Here is a 17,423-nt window from a genome sequence, read left to right as displayed (position 1 = left end):
TCATGGTGAAATTGGGAATACATCCTACTATTGCTGCGTTGTCTGCTAAATCTATTTCAGCGCTGGCTATTTGTGTTTCTTGATGGTTATTCCATCTATCATCATAAATATAAACAAGTGCCCTAATTTCTATTTTTGCTCTATTTAATCCTACTATTCCTATCATTATGACACCTAGATGCATAAGTCCTAAATTATTATCATTTAGTTCCTCACATGCTTCAGGTGTTATAAGGTCTAAGACTAATTGATTATTAACTACACTTATTTGCCTCTGGCTAAAATGATTATATATCTTGCTCTAGAAGTTGAGTAAATTATTGGAATAAAGATTGACTTTATTTTTTATCTTTTTCATTTTTTGTTCTATATATTTTTTAGCATCATGTTCATTATCATATAAATCTTTTACTCTCATTATTTCTTTGGCTTTTCTAAGAATAATGGCCATTGAGGTATTTGTTTATGAGGTTGTAAAATATTTAAACGCTTGTTGATTTCAGGTGTCGAGAGCTGATTAATAGTTGATAATTTTATCTCCTTTATAATATCTGATAATTCAAATAATTCTTTAGAAGATTCTCTGAGAATACTTTCTTGTATGACTTCTAACTTTTCTTCAAGTTTATTAACTTTTTCAGATAGCTGGAGTAATAACTGGATTAAAAAGTTATTTTGTTTAATATGTATATTAGTTGATTGTACGTCTATCTTAAAACTTGTAAATCCTAGGGGTTCTTTATCAATTTTATAAAGTTTGGATAAAGCTGTTAGATAATCAGGACTACTAGTGCTCATAAGACTATTGAATATCGGTTTTAAGAGATTTTAAATATTCGATAATTATTTTTTGATTTTTAGAAATACTTTTAATATCACTGTTTATATATCTTTAATTGTGACTAATATTATTTTATTATCTAAATTATTTGGACTAGAATTCTGTACTACTTGTTCTTTAATATAATCAAGATTTTCTCCGAGTCGTTTTATAGAATTATCTAAGTTATTAAAGTCTAATCTATTCATAAACTAAAATCTTTGTCGTCTAACTTCTAAAATATTCTGTATTCGAATAATTTTAGATCTGAGTTCTTCTATTCTTCGTTGTAGGCTACGTGTTGTATCTCCTAATTCTTGGGCAAAGTAACAGTTTCTAAGTGCTGTTTGACAAAATTCTAAAACTTGCACAAGTGTTTCTTTAGGTAGATTGTGCATAAAATAAGTTTTAAGGGTAAAAATATAAATTCAGCTTATAAAAGAGGTTCAACTAGAAATTGGTTCATGTATATGTGAATATGTAAACTTCGTTTACATATGTGTAATATACTTTTGTTACTATCACTTTATTGTAAATTTCCCAAAGTTTAAGCTGTTACCAATTTATACTCATATACTTTCAGTATAAATATGATGCGGTCTGGTCAGCATATCCTTGTCCCATTTAACATTTTTGCTCATCTGAACTTGCTAATTACAGTTGAGCCATCCCTTTTACCAAGGAAGGCTCACCCAAATCCTATTGGGCGGTTGGCGTGACATTAGATCAAGAAATGGGTATAACTTTGATACCAATTGTAACCACCAAAACATTGCGCGATCCGATTCATAAGCTTAAACTGTTAGGTGAAATTAACACTCAACTCATTTATGCCTAATCACTTCTCTATTCGGATCCGATGTGAAACAAGTACCCACCCTTGTAACATTTGTCAACTACTTAGACCCTATTTGATAACGTTGCAACTAAAATCGGCAGCAAAAGTTGTGTTTTAAATAAATGACAGCACCAAAAAAAATAATACGGAGCAACCATTATCAAACAAACCCTTATTCAGCCTTTTCTTGTTAGCATGGTATTCATGTAAAAAATGGGTGAAATTAAGATCACAAATAAAATAATAATATTAAAAAATTAGAGTAAGGATACGTCAAAAAATTATATATATTATTTACACATAAAAATTACTCCACTTTTTTCAATTTCTCAAAAATATCATACACATTCTCAAGGGAGGTCAAAGGTTCAAGCCTTTATGGAAACAAAAAATTACTCCACTTCTTTCAATTTCTCAAAAATATCATACACATTCTCAAGGGAGGTCAAAGGTTCAAGCCTTTATGGAAGCATGTGCGTGTGAGTATCAACTATGAAAAAATAATACCATACACATCCAAAGGAATTCTCCACACTTCCGTGTTCTTTTATTTCTCCTCTTTTCCTTCCCGCTTTTTTACACGCTGATTTGGCTTACATTTTGATGTGAAAAGAGCCGACATTTAGGCGAAAGAACAAATAAAAAATATGTTGAAGGACTTTTAAAAAAAATATATTTTATTTTTACATTTTTACCTCATTAAATTTTAAATTTTGAGTTGATTTTCAAGGCTTTAAAAAAAGAATATACGAATTTCCGTTATGTCCTGAAACCTTTCCCGGTAGTTTCTTTGCGTATCTAGTCATGACTTTGGCATATTCAGGTTGAGTCCTTGCCGTATTCAAGGCTTGTCCGGACACATATCCAACACTACCACTGCATTTCCATCAAAGTGTTTATTACTTTAACTATTTACACATAACTTAGTTAATTGATTGATTGAGATTAGGTGAATAAAAAATGGAACAATAATCTATCAATTAATCAATTGAAATGTATCCATCTAAAATTTTGGTATTGCCTTTTCTTCTATTCATGGAGTATTTTGTTCCTCTGCAAGAAACCATCTTATGCTTTACACTATCCAAAAAAAACATGGTATTCATGAAAGGGAGAATAAACTAGGAAAAGTAGAAGAGCAAACAAGTCCATAGGATATACTTCCTTAAATATGGTGCAAAAAAGGGCACAAGTAGCAGCTCTCTAAGATGATGCAGCATTAATGTGCAGTGCTACTAGGGAGGCATAAATATTATCTTTGATATTCATCAAACTTTCATGCTTTCCCTTCTCAGCAATGACTCCATTTTTAACCACAGCAATCAAATCCGCACCCCTAATTGTCGATAGTCTGTGAGCCACCACCACCGTCGTTCTGCCCACCATTACTCGGTCCAATGCATTTTGTACAACTTTCTCGGATTCAGCATCCAAGGCACTGGTGGCCTCATCTAATAGTAGTATCTTTGGATCCTTCACCACGGCACGTGCAATGGCCACCCTTTGCTTCTGTCCACCCGACAATTGGATGCCTCGCTCGCCTACGGCTGTATCATAGCCCTGCATTTCCATAACTCAGGAAGTTGGATAAATAAAGCATGCTAGATATGTTTGGCATTAACCAAGTATTAGAGAATGGTGCAAAAAGAGGATGCAAGTGTACTATTACTTTTGAACATGTATAACAATGGTGCATTCCTAACAATGTATTATTGTCAATGCTATTAGATCACCTCCCATTGTTCAATTTTAGGTGTCTCTAAATCTAAAATTTCATTGGAATTAAAGTGTTTTAACCTGTTGTAGAGCACTAATGAACTTGTGAGCATTTGCTGACTCAGCTGCAGCTAAAATTTCTGTTTTTATTGCTTCTCCTTCCTTTCCGTATGCTATGTTGGCTTGGACTGTGTCATTGAACAAGACAGGCTCCTGGCTCACCAAGCCCATCTGCTGTTTTAACCATTTCAGCTTTAGGTTTTGGATTTCAACACCGTCTAGGGTGATTTGACCGGATTCGGGTCATAAAATCTTTGCAACAAAGAAATCACTGTTGATTTCCCACTCCCACTTTCTCCAACCAGGGCAACAATCTTATAAATGAGATTCAGACTGTTAGTTTTGGAATGCGATTATGCCAAAAAGTAGGATATATATATATATATATATATATATATATATATATATATATCAACTTGTGTATGGCTTGCATCAAGCAAAAGAGAAGTGTAGGCTTTGAGAATTAGTCATACTAGAAAGTTACCTTGCCAGAGTGAATGGCCAAGCAAAGGTCCCTGAAAATTTGAATGTCATGCCTAGTGGGATACTTGAAACTGACATGATGAAACTTAATCTCACCCTTCACATTTTCTAGTGTTGTTCCAGAGTCGACATTTGCGTCTATTTTGGATTTCTGGTCAAGAATCCCAAAGATAGAAGCAACAGCACTCTTAGCCTTACTGAGATCAAGTGCAAGGGAACCTGATTGAGAAATACCAGTGGCTGACATGCTGAGGCCAAAGAAGACCTGCAAACCAAGAAAATAGGTAAAGATTCAAAATGTCAAGAACAACCAAGAACTATTTTAGTAAAATGAACATTAGGATGATGGTATGAATTGATTTCTAGTGCATATATGGTTGTGAAAAGCTTGATTACTTGGAAAACATCAGCGAATGTTGTCTTACCATCATTAACAAGCCGAGCTCCAGCATAGAAACTGGTCGCATAGACACAGTATAGAAAAAAATAGGACAATCCAAAACCTGTACCACTAATTAGGCCTTCTCTTTCTCTTGCTTTCATAGGGCCTTCACATTTCTTTTGGTAAAGTTGCATCACCTTCTCTTCAACACAGAAAGAAGCAACTGTTCTAATACTCCCAACTGCATCACCAGCAATTTGACTTGCGTCCTCATATGTTTTCTGTAAGCATTTAAATAGTTGCAGCTAATTACGCTAAACTCACAGCCTATTTTAGATAGTTAAAAAATAAAATATAACATATAGAAAAAATTTGGTAAACTTATAAGTTCCAATTACCCGTTTTTTTTTTTTTTTTCTTCCTGTTGGCCGAGGTTTGGATCTAACCTTTGCATCAGCACTAAATCCTCCCATGTACTTCTTTTGAAAATATCCATTTAGTCCTAAAAGAGGAATCATGACAAGAATTATAATAACCAGTTGCCAACACGCTACAAAAGCAATAATCAAACCAGCAGTAGCTGTTGCAACATTCTGAACGATCAAAGAAAGTGTGTCTCCAACCAAACTTCGTACAAAAAGTGGCATCAGAAGAAAGCCTAGCGCCAATTACTCCACTTGAGTGCTCTGCTTCATCAAACTAACTTATATTCATGTGAACCACTTTCTCAAAACACATCAATCTGATCCTTTTAATTAACTTACACCTCGCAACAGCAAAATAGTATATTCTTAGTGGGACACAGAATAAAGTCGCCACGGCAAGAACAAGAAATATGCATGCCTAGAATTTTGAATCCTTCCGATGTTCATGAGCTGGTTCATAGAAGGTTTTGATTACTTTAGAAAGAAGTACCCCGAAAATTGGTAATACTAGACCTATGACCACTGCACCCATTGAACCTAGCAATAGCATTGGGATCTCCGGCTTGTTCAGATAAGCCAATCGTCGCAGTGAGACTTCTGGGGCCTTTTGTGATGGTGCTGAGGCTGGAGTTTGGGGTTCTGCATCTGTATCAAGGACACCGACTGTAGTGGTTACATGTAAAGAAGCTAATAATGAGTGATGGCCACTGTTTCCAGATGATCCCTGGCTTATGGATCGTATGAAGGACCTCCTCTGACTTGAATGTTTTCCAAAGTCTGCAGTGATCTCTGGCATGTACAGATCATTTACTGCATTTTTTTTTTTACTCTTTGCTATGTTCTTACAACCGTATAAGCTGACAGTATGCTCCTTCAGGATCTTGTAGTAGTTCAGAGTGTGAACCTGATCAGTTAAGAGGGTTTAAAATTCAGAAAAATCAACATATATAAAAGGCCTAATAAAGCTCAGGTGGTGAGAGATATTAAAGCATCAGCAATTTAACTGTTTCAAAACATTAACCATTTTCAACAATTTTTCCTTGATGAATGACAGCAATCATATCTGCATTCTACACTATACTCAAGCAATGGGCTACGATTACGGTAGTTCTATCGATCATAACCCTGTCCAGTGCCTCTTGCACAACCCTCTCTGATGCTGCATCAAGAGCACTTGTAGCTTCATTCAGAAGTAGAATCCTTGGGTCTTTCAAAATTGCTCTAGCTATAGCAATCCTCTGCTTTTGGCCCCCAGACAGCTGAGTTCTGTGCTCACCAACCTACGTGTCTAGTCCTTAATCCATTAAAGACAAAAGCTGGAAAGGTTACAAAGGTGACTTGAAAAAAAATGGGTTCTGGAAAATTAATTTTAAGTTGAATCCTTCTAAAACATAAATTAAAAATTAAGTTGTTGAGCAAGAACTCTTTTGATTGAGAGGTAACAAGTAGTACATTTTCAAGTTCTTCTGCTTATTTTTAGGGGTGAGGCAAATATATTTCCTACATTAGCAAATAATGTCTGCCATATTCGGCAAATCTTTCAAAAAGATTGTGATTTTGATTTAAAAACTGAAATGGAAAAGGAAAAAATAAATTTTCCAACAATTTGAAATCTAGACCTCAGGCAATTTATCTATGAACTTGGCCACATTGGCTAGCTTAGCAGTAACTTTAATTTCTTCAATGGTTGCACCGTCCTTCCCATATAAAATATTATCTTTAATGCTTGACATGAACAACACAGGTTCCTGGCTAACTAGACCAATTTTTTCTCTGATCCACCAAATCTAGAACTCTTTAAGATTGATACCATCTATAAGAACTTCACCAGCTTGTGGATCATAAAACCTCTCAATCAAACTGATTACTGTTGATTTCCCACTTCCACTTTGTCCAACCAAAGCGGCAGTTGTTCGACTTCGTATCGAGAGACAGAATCCATTAAATATTGGCTCGTCTGGTCTTGCTGGATAGCTAAAATAAACATCTTTTAATTCAATATCACCACAAATATCATCCAATTTCAGTCCGTTCGTGTCATAAGGATCTATCTCTGACTTCCTCTTGATTGTCTCAAACATTTTAAAATCTGCAGCTCGTCCAACAGCAAACGCACTCATGCATGGAGATGCCTGTCCTAAAGAACTGTAAAATTCCAAATGAGATAGAAATTAAGTGAACTTTTCAAAAGAATCAAATATCAAATCCAAGTAATGCATATACAACAAACAGAGGCTCATGCATTCATTCTTTAACATAGTAGCCAAACTGTTGGAAATTGAGAAGAAAAGCAAAGGGGAACTTACAAGGAGCCAGTTAGCACGGCCATAACTACATTGAGTACATCTCCTCCTGTATAATCTTTGTTTATTATCATTTTCGACCCAAACCATATAGCCAAAGCATAAGAGCTGTATACGACAAGCGAAAAGACGCCAACACTCAACCCGGTAGCCAAGCCCTCTTGCACACCAAATTTGTAAGCTTTAATAAGAGACTTATTGTAATTAGCTATAGCTTGCTTCTCCCCAGTAAATGATGTAACCTGAATGGGAAAGTAAAGGGTGATTGAAAGAAAAAGGAAATTATGAGCCCTCTTTGTGTCAAATTCAGCATACCGTTCTTATTGAGCCAATTGTCTGTTCGACCACAATTGCAGCTTGTGAATAAGCAACTTGTCCACGGGATTTAAGGTTCACTATCAGGAGGGTCATGATAGCATCAGAGATGACAAGAAGTGGAATTGAAGTTATCAGAACAACGGTAAGAAGCCAACCCTTGATGAAAGCTATAACAAAGGCGCCCAAGAATGAAGCTACCAGCACTAGAAACTTCCCAACCTGTTGTACATACATCGGTAAGAAAAGTACTAATTTAACCTAAAATAGGAATAGAGTACTGGCATTTCTAATAATGGTTGGGCTCCCTTGCTATAGTAGCAATACCTTTTCACCAATGGCATCTTGAATAAGGAAGGTGTCTCCTGACATCCTATCAATAATTTCTCCAGTTTTACCCTCCGAGTCAAAGAATGCAATATCTTGCTTCAGTATAGTTTTTAAGTATAAACTATTGGGATTTATATGCCCTGACATAGCAAATTCCTGTTTGGATTAAAGTGACATATGTTCCTAACGTTTCTGAAATATTTATGTTTTGTACAATTGGTGAATTCAATGTATTATGTTTCGATTCATTATAGAATTGATAGTATCCTTTTGATTACAAGAGATATTTGTATATGTATGTGATGGCGATCAATATATAAATATAAATAGTAATCATAAATTGTTCATAGTCGGTAATTATGGATGGAATCATAATTAATTAATACTTGAACTGGATCCACGTTAGGTTGAGATATATTGCGAGAGCCGTCGTATGCAATTGCTCCCTATCACCGTCATGGCATTTGACTCTTAAGCATGAGAAAAATATAGACTCTTTTATTAATTAATAATAACTTTGATTTGTTTGGCGAATTCTTCGGGATCCTTAGACTGATATTTTGGTTAGTTATGTAATTAATAGTTAGAGGGTTATATTTTCAATATTTGCATCATTGCTACTTGTATTTATTTTGTATTGATTATAGTTGATCAAAAAGTAAATTCGAAGGCCTTCGTGTGTTTTTAGACAAAATGATTTATTATATATTTATTTATTTAAATTATTATTTTTGTCAAACAAATGTTTTATTGTGATCGAGTCTGAAATAATCAAAGGTACCAAAATAAATATATTAATTAAGTAATCGGATTGATGACTTTATTTATCCGATAACTAATTATGCATAGAGGGGTCAAAGTGCAATATTGACTTAGAGGTTATTTATTATTTAATTGGACTTCAATTAATTTCTTTTAGTGGAGTAGAAATTAATTTATGAATTAATTGAATTGGGTCCATAGACCGGGCCAATTATTAATTCATTATAGCCAATAAAATAATAGGCCCAATGGATTCTCACTTATAACCCAACTTGATATTGGAATCATATTAGATTTGAGACATGTGAATTAGAGATTGAGAAGGATTTGTTGTTTCCTTTTCTTTATCTTTATGTTGCCTATAAATATACATGGTCTAGGTATATTTTTGGTGTGATTTTTAGTAAAAGGAAAAAGGAATATATTTTATCTCTCTAGAAAATTAGGGTTTATGTTCTCATCTAATGGAGGCTCCCACAAGCCTAGTTTTCCAAGGTCATTCATGGAGGCTTATGAGTGATTCCTAAAAGCAAAACAATTACCAAGAAGATGGAGATCCAAGGAGAAGGCATCTTGCTAAGGGATCTACAATAAGTGAGAATATTCACTTTAGAGGAAAGATTTAAAGGTTTACTCAGACTTTTGATGTAAGTATTCAATCCATTAATTGAATGATACATCATATTTTTATTTTTGCATAAAACTTGTCTCTATATGATGAATCAAGATCTATGAATCAAAATCCCTCGAAAAGTTTTTAAAACTTGCACGTTTCCCAACAGTGGTATCAGAGCATGGTTTGATTCATTACTAGAGATCATGTTTTTATCAAAATTCATCATTCATGGATCCAATTTTGATATGCATATATTTATTTATTGATGTATGAATTAATATATTGATATATAATGATGTATGTATAATTGTGAATGAATGATGATGTATGTTTGGGCCATGGATGAAACTTATAGGTTTATTGAATGTAATTTTATATTTGGATGAATGTAATTAAGGCTTTGATTTAGCCGTTTGAAAGTTCAATGATGTAATTTAATTTTTTCCATTGTATTTCAAATTGTAAATTTATTTAAAGCCATGTAATATTCATCAAAGGATGCTATGAAGCTTCAAGAAGGTCCAAAAGGGTTTAATTTGGCTTTAGGAATTTTCTGAAATTTTTTAGAATTTTTCTAGAATTTTTTGGGCCAAAATTATAATTTTTGGATTTTTTTTATTAATTATTCTAGATTTTTCGACGATTTTCCGGTGACCATAGAGTCACCACCGGCGAGGGGAACGCCGGAGCAAGGGTGAATGATCCGGTGCACCAAGTTGCACCAACATTCCGTGCAACAGGATCTACAATCATTGGATCAGCACTGAGAGAAGATCCGGTGTAACGCAGCCCACGGAGCGCATAGAGGTCAGCCAATCAAGAAGCGTATGATCCACACGCACCAAAGCATGTGGCGCACCAAAGAAGGAATCTGGCACGTGAGGAGCACGCGCAGGGTATTAGCACCTTGCTGGCCCGTGAGGAACACGCGCCAACCTAAGCATCAAACTTCACGCGCGTGCCAGCGCGTGAAGGCGCGTCCCGAGCGTCCCACGCTCGTGCCAGCGCGTGGGAGCGCGTCCCACGCGCCTCAGGCGCGTGCCAACGCATGGGGGCGCGTGGGGAGCGTGTCTTGGACTGTCTAATGCCCAGGTGCGTGTGGGGCCCTCCAGGCTCGTTCCAAGCGGTGTTTTGCTTCTCCAGACGCGTACTAGCCTCCTGCGGGTGTTTACAAGGCGATGAAAAACACTCATGCAATACATAGAGCAATTAAATGTTAAAAGCTGATTCCATTGGCCATTTTTATTTGGTTGATCTGTCATTAATTGATGTATGTGATGCATGGAATAGATAATTGTTTATTAATTATTATTCATACATTGAATCCATTATATTTATTTAAATGGCTTGATTTATATTAATTAAGTTATGAAAATTAATTGGATTTAATTACAAATTAATTAGAGGGCACTTATTGGGAAACGGAAAAATTATTTTTGTAAATTATTTTTAAGTGTGACTCCAATTAAATATTAGTGAATCATTTAAAAGTCCAATTATTTTCTAAATTTAATTGGATTAAAATCAAGACGTTTTGCATTCATTATATCATGTAAATGAATAAATTTAAAACCCTAATTATGAATGATTAAAAATTGAGTGGGAGCGGGAATTTTTATACGTTACCCCATGGCCTTCGTTATTAAAACCATTGTAATTAGATCTTCAAAAATAAGGCCCCACGCATGATTTGAAGAGTCTTAATATTACAAGAATGGTTGTCTCATGAAAATAAAAATATTAAATGTTCATTGTAATTAGATCTTTAAAAATAAGGCCCAACGCATAATTTAAAGAGTTTAGATTATAATGACAAGATATTTAATGTTTTATTTTTCATTAGAGCTTTAATAACGTTATACACTCAATCTAAAATCAATAGTGTTAGCTCCCCAACGGAGTGGTTTACAATAGGTGATTTTAGAAAGGCTAAACAAAATCGGGAATCATTTCATATGACAGACAAGGCATTGTCTTAAGAGATATGGAAATGATGGGATTTTTCAGCCAGTAGCAATAATGAACTTCGCCAACCGAATAAGTTATTGGCGTATTGGTTATCTGATTTTTCATACAGTGGTTAAGGGACCCACATATTATTATTTTAATGGAAGTGCTCACCTACTAGCAAATGAATTCCAACAATAGTAATAATGAACTTCTCCATCAGGATAAGTTATTGACATATTGATTGTGTAATTTATGTTGCTACGGAGTTGAGGGACCCGCATTAATTAAAAGGGATTGTTCACCAATAGTAATAATGAAATCTTATTAAATTGAGATTTATTATATTATGTGGTTAACAAACTCATTTTAATTTTAAAAATGCATGACAGTATTAATAATTCACCTTGAATATTGTATGAATGTATTTATATTCAGATTTATTATATCTAATCCATTTTATTTGCTTGCTTACATATTCTATGATATTGGACCTTATTTATAATGACTGCAAAAGGAACTTAGATATTTTATTCACAACGTAAGGGTACAAAATGTATTTAATACTCCTATACCTAATTCCTTTATTTTAAGATACTTAATGAGATGTTTTAGTGAGATTAGATAGGGCATATGCCTAAGTACTGTGTCAAATTTAAATACCATCAAGATAGCCTGAGAAACTCCAGTTTGATATCGGATTTTGAAAAATGATTGTTTATTATTTAAAAATTGAACTGGAGGTCAATAGGGCTGACTTGAATGGTAAGTTTCAAATTGACATGATTATTGCCTTGTTACCAAAGTGGTTCGATTTTTCCAGAGTGGACTAAATAAGGAATCAGTTTGAGTTCACACTCGCTGATATTCTTATAGAATTGGTAACAGATATAGGGATAATCAAAAGTATAGGCAATCCTATTAATCTAACCTAGTCTATACCATCTTCTTCTAGGCCCAAGTGTAAGGGCAAAGTAAAGAAGAAGGATAATAATAGGATTAGGCTAGCACAAAACAGGGATATTCCAAAAGGTTAAAGGGAATAAGGCAGTGTATGTTGAGGGCGAAGAAAACTATTTCTTTTGTCGCTAACTAAGACACTAAAGGACGAACTGTCTAAGCAATGACGTGGCATAGGAAAATTTATATTTAATAATTGAGCCATGTTATGTGGTTGTATCTATTAATTCCTGATGAATAGATTCTGGAGCCACTAAACATGTTTGCAATTGTTGCAAGGATTTCAGGAATCCAGAAGCCTCGATAATATGGATATATATTTATACTTGACCTAATGTCAAGGTTGTAGCTAAGTCAGTGGGAGTATTACATCTGAAATTAGAGAGTTTGAGGATATTAGTATTAGAGAATTATCTTTATGCACAGAAGTTAGACGCAATCTAGTTCGTGTTTCACTTGTGGTTTATAAAACTGTATTGTTATTTTGTAAAACTAGTTTTATAAAATTAAATAGATATGCGATTGCTTCTGGTGCATTGAAAGATGGTTAATATACTATAATCATAAGCTCTTAAGATTTGCAGGATGTAGAAACTAATGTTGCATCTTCTAAATTAAATGTTAAGAGAAAATTTGTTATTCCTGACTCATTGTATTTTTAATGTCTATTTTTGGGTTGTTATCAATCAAAATGAGATTTAAAGATTGGTCAAAGAAGGTTTATTACCTAGTGAGGCAGAGGAGCCTAAACCAAACTTGTGAATCCTGTTTTGAATGATAGATAACTCTAAGGGCTTAATCATCCAAATGAAATAGATATAAAGGACAATTGGAGTCGGTACACACAGACACGTGTGGTCTTATGAACATCCAAGCAAGATTACTCACGTTTTAGATAAATTTATCTGATGCGACACGAGTCTTAAACTTTTGGTACATTCTGAAAGTGTCAAGACTGATGTGGAGCACAAATTAGGTAAGCTTGTCAAAACAATCTGATCTGATCGTGGAGATGAGTATTTCTTAGGATAATGAAAGACTATATGGTCAATAAGGGTGTGGTGTACCAGGTTTTCCGCAATTGACGCTAAATGGATTTAGGTGTCAAATAGGAATAACATAATTCCGCTTAACATGGTTAGATCTATGATCTGTTATGCTATATTATCTCTTTCATTTTAGAGTTTAACTTTGACAATATCAATGCACATTATGAATTGCATTCCATCTTAGTCTGTCTCAAGGATACCGTTGAGCTGTGTTTTTTACTAAATCTTAGTTTGAGTCACATGCACACATGGGGTAGTTTTGCACATGTGCGCTTGATATGAACAAGTAAGTTGGAAACAGATTATACGCACGATAGATTTGATAGCTACTCTAAAAGTCACTAGGATGGATTATTTTATGATCTCAATGATAAAAGTTGATTGTTTACACTCACTGTTTATCTATAGGAAAATCATATTATGAATCACATACCTAGTAGCATAGTGTTAGAGAATATGGTATGAGTACCAGATGTACCACATATGAACACACTTAGTATAGAGATTAAGAATTATAGATGAATTCCCTATTAATGCGTCAGCATCATCTAGTACACAGATTCCTTAATCGGTACATTGATGTAGTGAGAGGATTATCATCCAATCCGACAGAATCATGTTTTTAGGTGAGACCGTTATGGACATCCCTGTTAAACATGAATTGGAACCAATAAGCTACACGGAAGCGTGAATCGATATGGATACAGATCGTTTTGGCGAGTTACTATGAAATCAGAGTTGGAATCTATGTATTCTAATAAATTCTGGGATCTTGTAGAACTTTCTAGTATGGTGATACCTATAAAAGGCAAGTTAATCTACAAAAGGATACCAGAAGATTTCTTAGTGAATAAATCATGAGTGTACAAGGGAATGTCATTATTTTTCTGATTCTATATATATTAATGACATCCTACTCATTTAGAATGATGTGGAAGTTTTGTCATCGATAAAGAGGTAGTTGTTCAATTATTTTTAAATGAAGGATTTTCAAGATGTAAGCTATATTCCTAGGATCAAGCTTTTGCAAGATCAGGTTAAAAGGAAAATAGGATTATCTTAATAATCCTACATTGATAAAGTTTTGACCAGGTTTGGTATGCAAAACTCAAAGAATGAGTTCTTACTTGATTGACATGGATTGTTCTCTCTAGTAAGTAGTTTTCCAAGACTAGCAGAGGAGATTGAGCAAATGAGACTGGAACTATATGCTTAGGCATATGGGAGTCTCATACATGCCATGGTCTATACCAAACAGGACATCCGCTACATTGTAGGGATAGTCAAAAGATATCAGTCCAATCCTGGACTTGATAACTGGTCTGTTGTGAAAAATATCATTAAGTACCTAAGGAGGACCAAGGATATCATACTCATTTATGGATGTGATGATATGGTCCTAGTCAGGTATGCTAGTTCTGATTTTCAATCAGAATTAGATATTATGAGGTTCATGACTTAGTGTATGTTCACTTAATGGAAAGGAAATCAGTTGGTAGATTGTTAAGCAGATTTCAACTGTTGACTCAAACCTGCAGGTGGAATACATTACAGCCTTAAAGGCGGCAAAGGAAGCCTATTGGTTTGATCTCACTGATTTAGAGGTTGTGGAGTATATTAGCCTGCCTATTGAGCTATGTTGCGACAATAGTGCAGAAGTAGTACAAACCAATGACCCAAGGTTCTATAGAGAAATAAGATACACTAAGAGGAAGTATCATGTTCTACATGATATTCTCCGGCAAAAAAATGTACTTGTAGCTAGAACATTGCATTGGAACACAACTTTGTTGATCCATTATCAAAGGTGTCATTGATCAATAATTTTGATCATCATCTAGATAACATTGGAGTTAGGTGCAATTTGAATTGGCTATGAGGGCAAGTGGGAGCTGTTGGGATTTATATGCACTGACATAGCAAATTCCTGTTTGGATTAAAGTGACATATGTTCCTAACGTTTCTGAAATATTTATGTTTTGTACAATTGGTGAATTCAATGTATTATGTTTCGATTCATTATAGAATTGATAGTATCCTCTTGATTACAAGAGATATTTATATATGTATGTGATGGCGATCAATACATGAATATAAATAGTAATCATAAAATTGTTCATAGTCGGTAATTATGGATAGAATCATAATTAATTAAGACTTGAACTGGATCCACGTTAGGTTGAGATATATTGCGAGAGCCGTCGTATGCAATTGCTTCCTATCACCGTCATGGCATTTGACTCTTAAGCATGAGAAAAGTATAGACTCTTTTATTAATTAATAATTACTTTGATTTGTTCGGCGGATTCTTCGGGATCCTTAGACGGACACTTTGGTTAGTTATGTAATTAATAGTTAGAGGGTTATATTTTCAATATTTGCATCATTGCTACTTGTATTTATTTTGTATTGCTTATGGTTGATCACAAAGTAAATTCGAAAGCCTTCGTGTGTTTTTAGACAAAATGATTTATTATATATTTATTTATTTAAATTATTATTTTTGTCAAACAAATATTTTATTGTGATCGAGTCAGAAATAATCAAAGGTACCAAAATAAATATATTAATTAAGTAGTCGGATTGATGGCTTTATTTATCCGATAACTAATTATGCATAGAGGGGTCAAAGTGCAATATTGACTTAGAGGTTATTTATTATTTAATTGGACTTCAATTAATTTCTTTTAGTGGAGTAGAAATTAATTTATAAATTAATTGAATTGAGTCCATGGATCGGGTCAATTATTAATTCATTGTAGCCAATAAAATAATAGGCCCAATGGATTCTCACTCATAACCCAACTTGATATTGGAATCATATTAGATTTGAGACATGTGAATTAGAGATTGAGAAGGATTTGTTGTTTCCTTTTCTTTATCTTTATGTTGCCTATAAATATACATGGTCTAGGTATATTTTTGATGTGATTTTTAGTAAAAGGAAAAAGGAATATATTTTTTCTCTCTAGAAAATTAGGGTTTATGGTCTCATCTAATGGAGGTTCGTACAAGTCTAATTTTCCAAGATCATTCATGGAGGCTTATGAGTGATTTTGTACAAGCCTAGTTTTCCAAGGGATCTACAATAAGTGAGAATATTCACTTTAGATGAAAGATTTAAAGATTTACTTAAACCTTTGATGTAAGTATTCAATCCATTAATTGAATGATACATCATATTTTTATTTTTGCATAAAATTTGTCTCTATGTGATGAATCAAGATTTATGAATCAAAATCCCTCGAAAAGTTTTTAAAACTTACACGTTTGTCAACATAAATATCTAATTCTTGCAGCCTGCCCCACCCCAGTGACCATCCAGCAAACCACCTCTGTGATGTAGCAAACATGTTTTTCTCAGTTTCTTTAATCAAAAACAATTATTTACATGAGGTAGCTAGAAAACTAAATTCTTTCATCAGAAAGAAGCCTGATGCACTTACGGAAAAATGCTGCTAAACCAAACCCCAGAGCCAGGTAAACATACCTAACAGATATCTGAAAATAAATTTTATACTGTTTGTTAGGAGCCTAAATTAATAACTGATTTTACCAATACACTAACACTTCTAATACAACTGGATGGATGGAGAACACACAAATGACAAATTGGTGAAATTTAGGCATAAATGACCGGAACAAAACAAATTTTTTTTTGATAATTAGGCAAGAACTGGTCTTGTTATGGGGGAGTGAGTATCAAGGTTAAGCTAAAGATACCTTTGAAACTTCATGAACCACATTTTTTGAGTTCGCATTCTGTCCAAACGAATTGATTACGTCTCCAATGAGTACAGTCATAAGGGGCATGCAGATTCCGTTCCCTATAGCTGCGATTGTGCCCACAAGCATTAGTACATGATCAGTGGAGTCAGCAAAGGAGAACAGTTTGAAATATGGAACAGTTTCAGTGACTTTATTTTTCTTTCGGGTATTATCCGAATTATCTTGGCTGCAAGACTTTTCAGCTGTTTTCTGAGTCTCCATCACTGGTGAATGACTTTTTGATGTTTCAGCCTGCTCTGTGTTCATATCTCCACTCAAATTGCTCTCCTCAGACATCTTTCCAAATGCTGTGAACTATCACTACGTTGGTCTACTTAGATCACAGCTGTAAAAGAATAACATATATTTGAATCAGAAATCTAAAATGGTGGAAAGCTGTTTAGTAATACTAGGATGAAACTAAAATTCAATGACATTAATTATGAACAAATGTTTTTGTTGAGATCGCTTCTTAATTATGAGACATAGTTATTTTTTCTTTAGTTTAGTGTTACAATACTTTCGGACATTTATAGGCTCTGGAGCAGATTGAAAGGAGGGGTATATTGATTCTCCGGAAAAAAAAATGCAATACATATAAAAACTGAAATCTTTACAAAAAGATAGGCTACCTTTGACCTTTAAAGCA

General features: G+C 34.1%; 1 pseudogene; it reads right to left on the bottom strand.

The window, feature by feature from the left end:
- Window positions 1-2,861: 2,861 nt before the first annotated feature.
- LOC132274723 (ABC transporter B family member 11-like) lies at window positions 2,862-17,071 on the bottom strand (annotated as a pseudogene).
- Window positions 17,072-17,423: the final 352 nt, after the last annotated feature.

The sequence above is a fragment of the Cornus florida genome, unplaced genomic scaffold (assembly GCF_030987335.1).
Source record: "Cornus florida cultivar Cherokee Brave unplaced genomic scaffold, ASM3098733v1 CherokeeBrave_3.0.0_Hap2_Chr09, whole genome shotgun sequence".
Taxonomy (NCBI): Eukaryota; Viridiplantae; Streptophyta; class Magnoliopsida; order Cornales; family Cornaceae; genus Cornus; species Cornus florida.
This window is presented reverse-complemented; position numbering and strand designations above follow the sequence as displayed.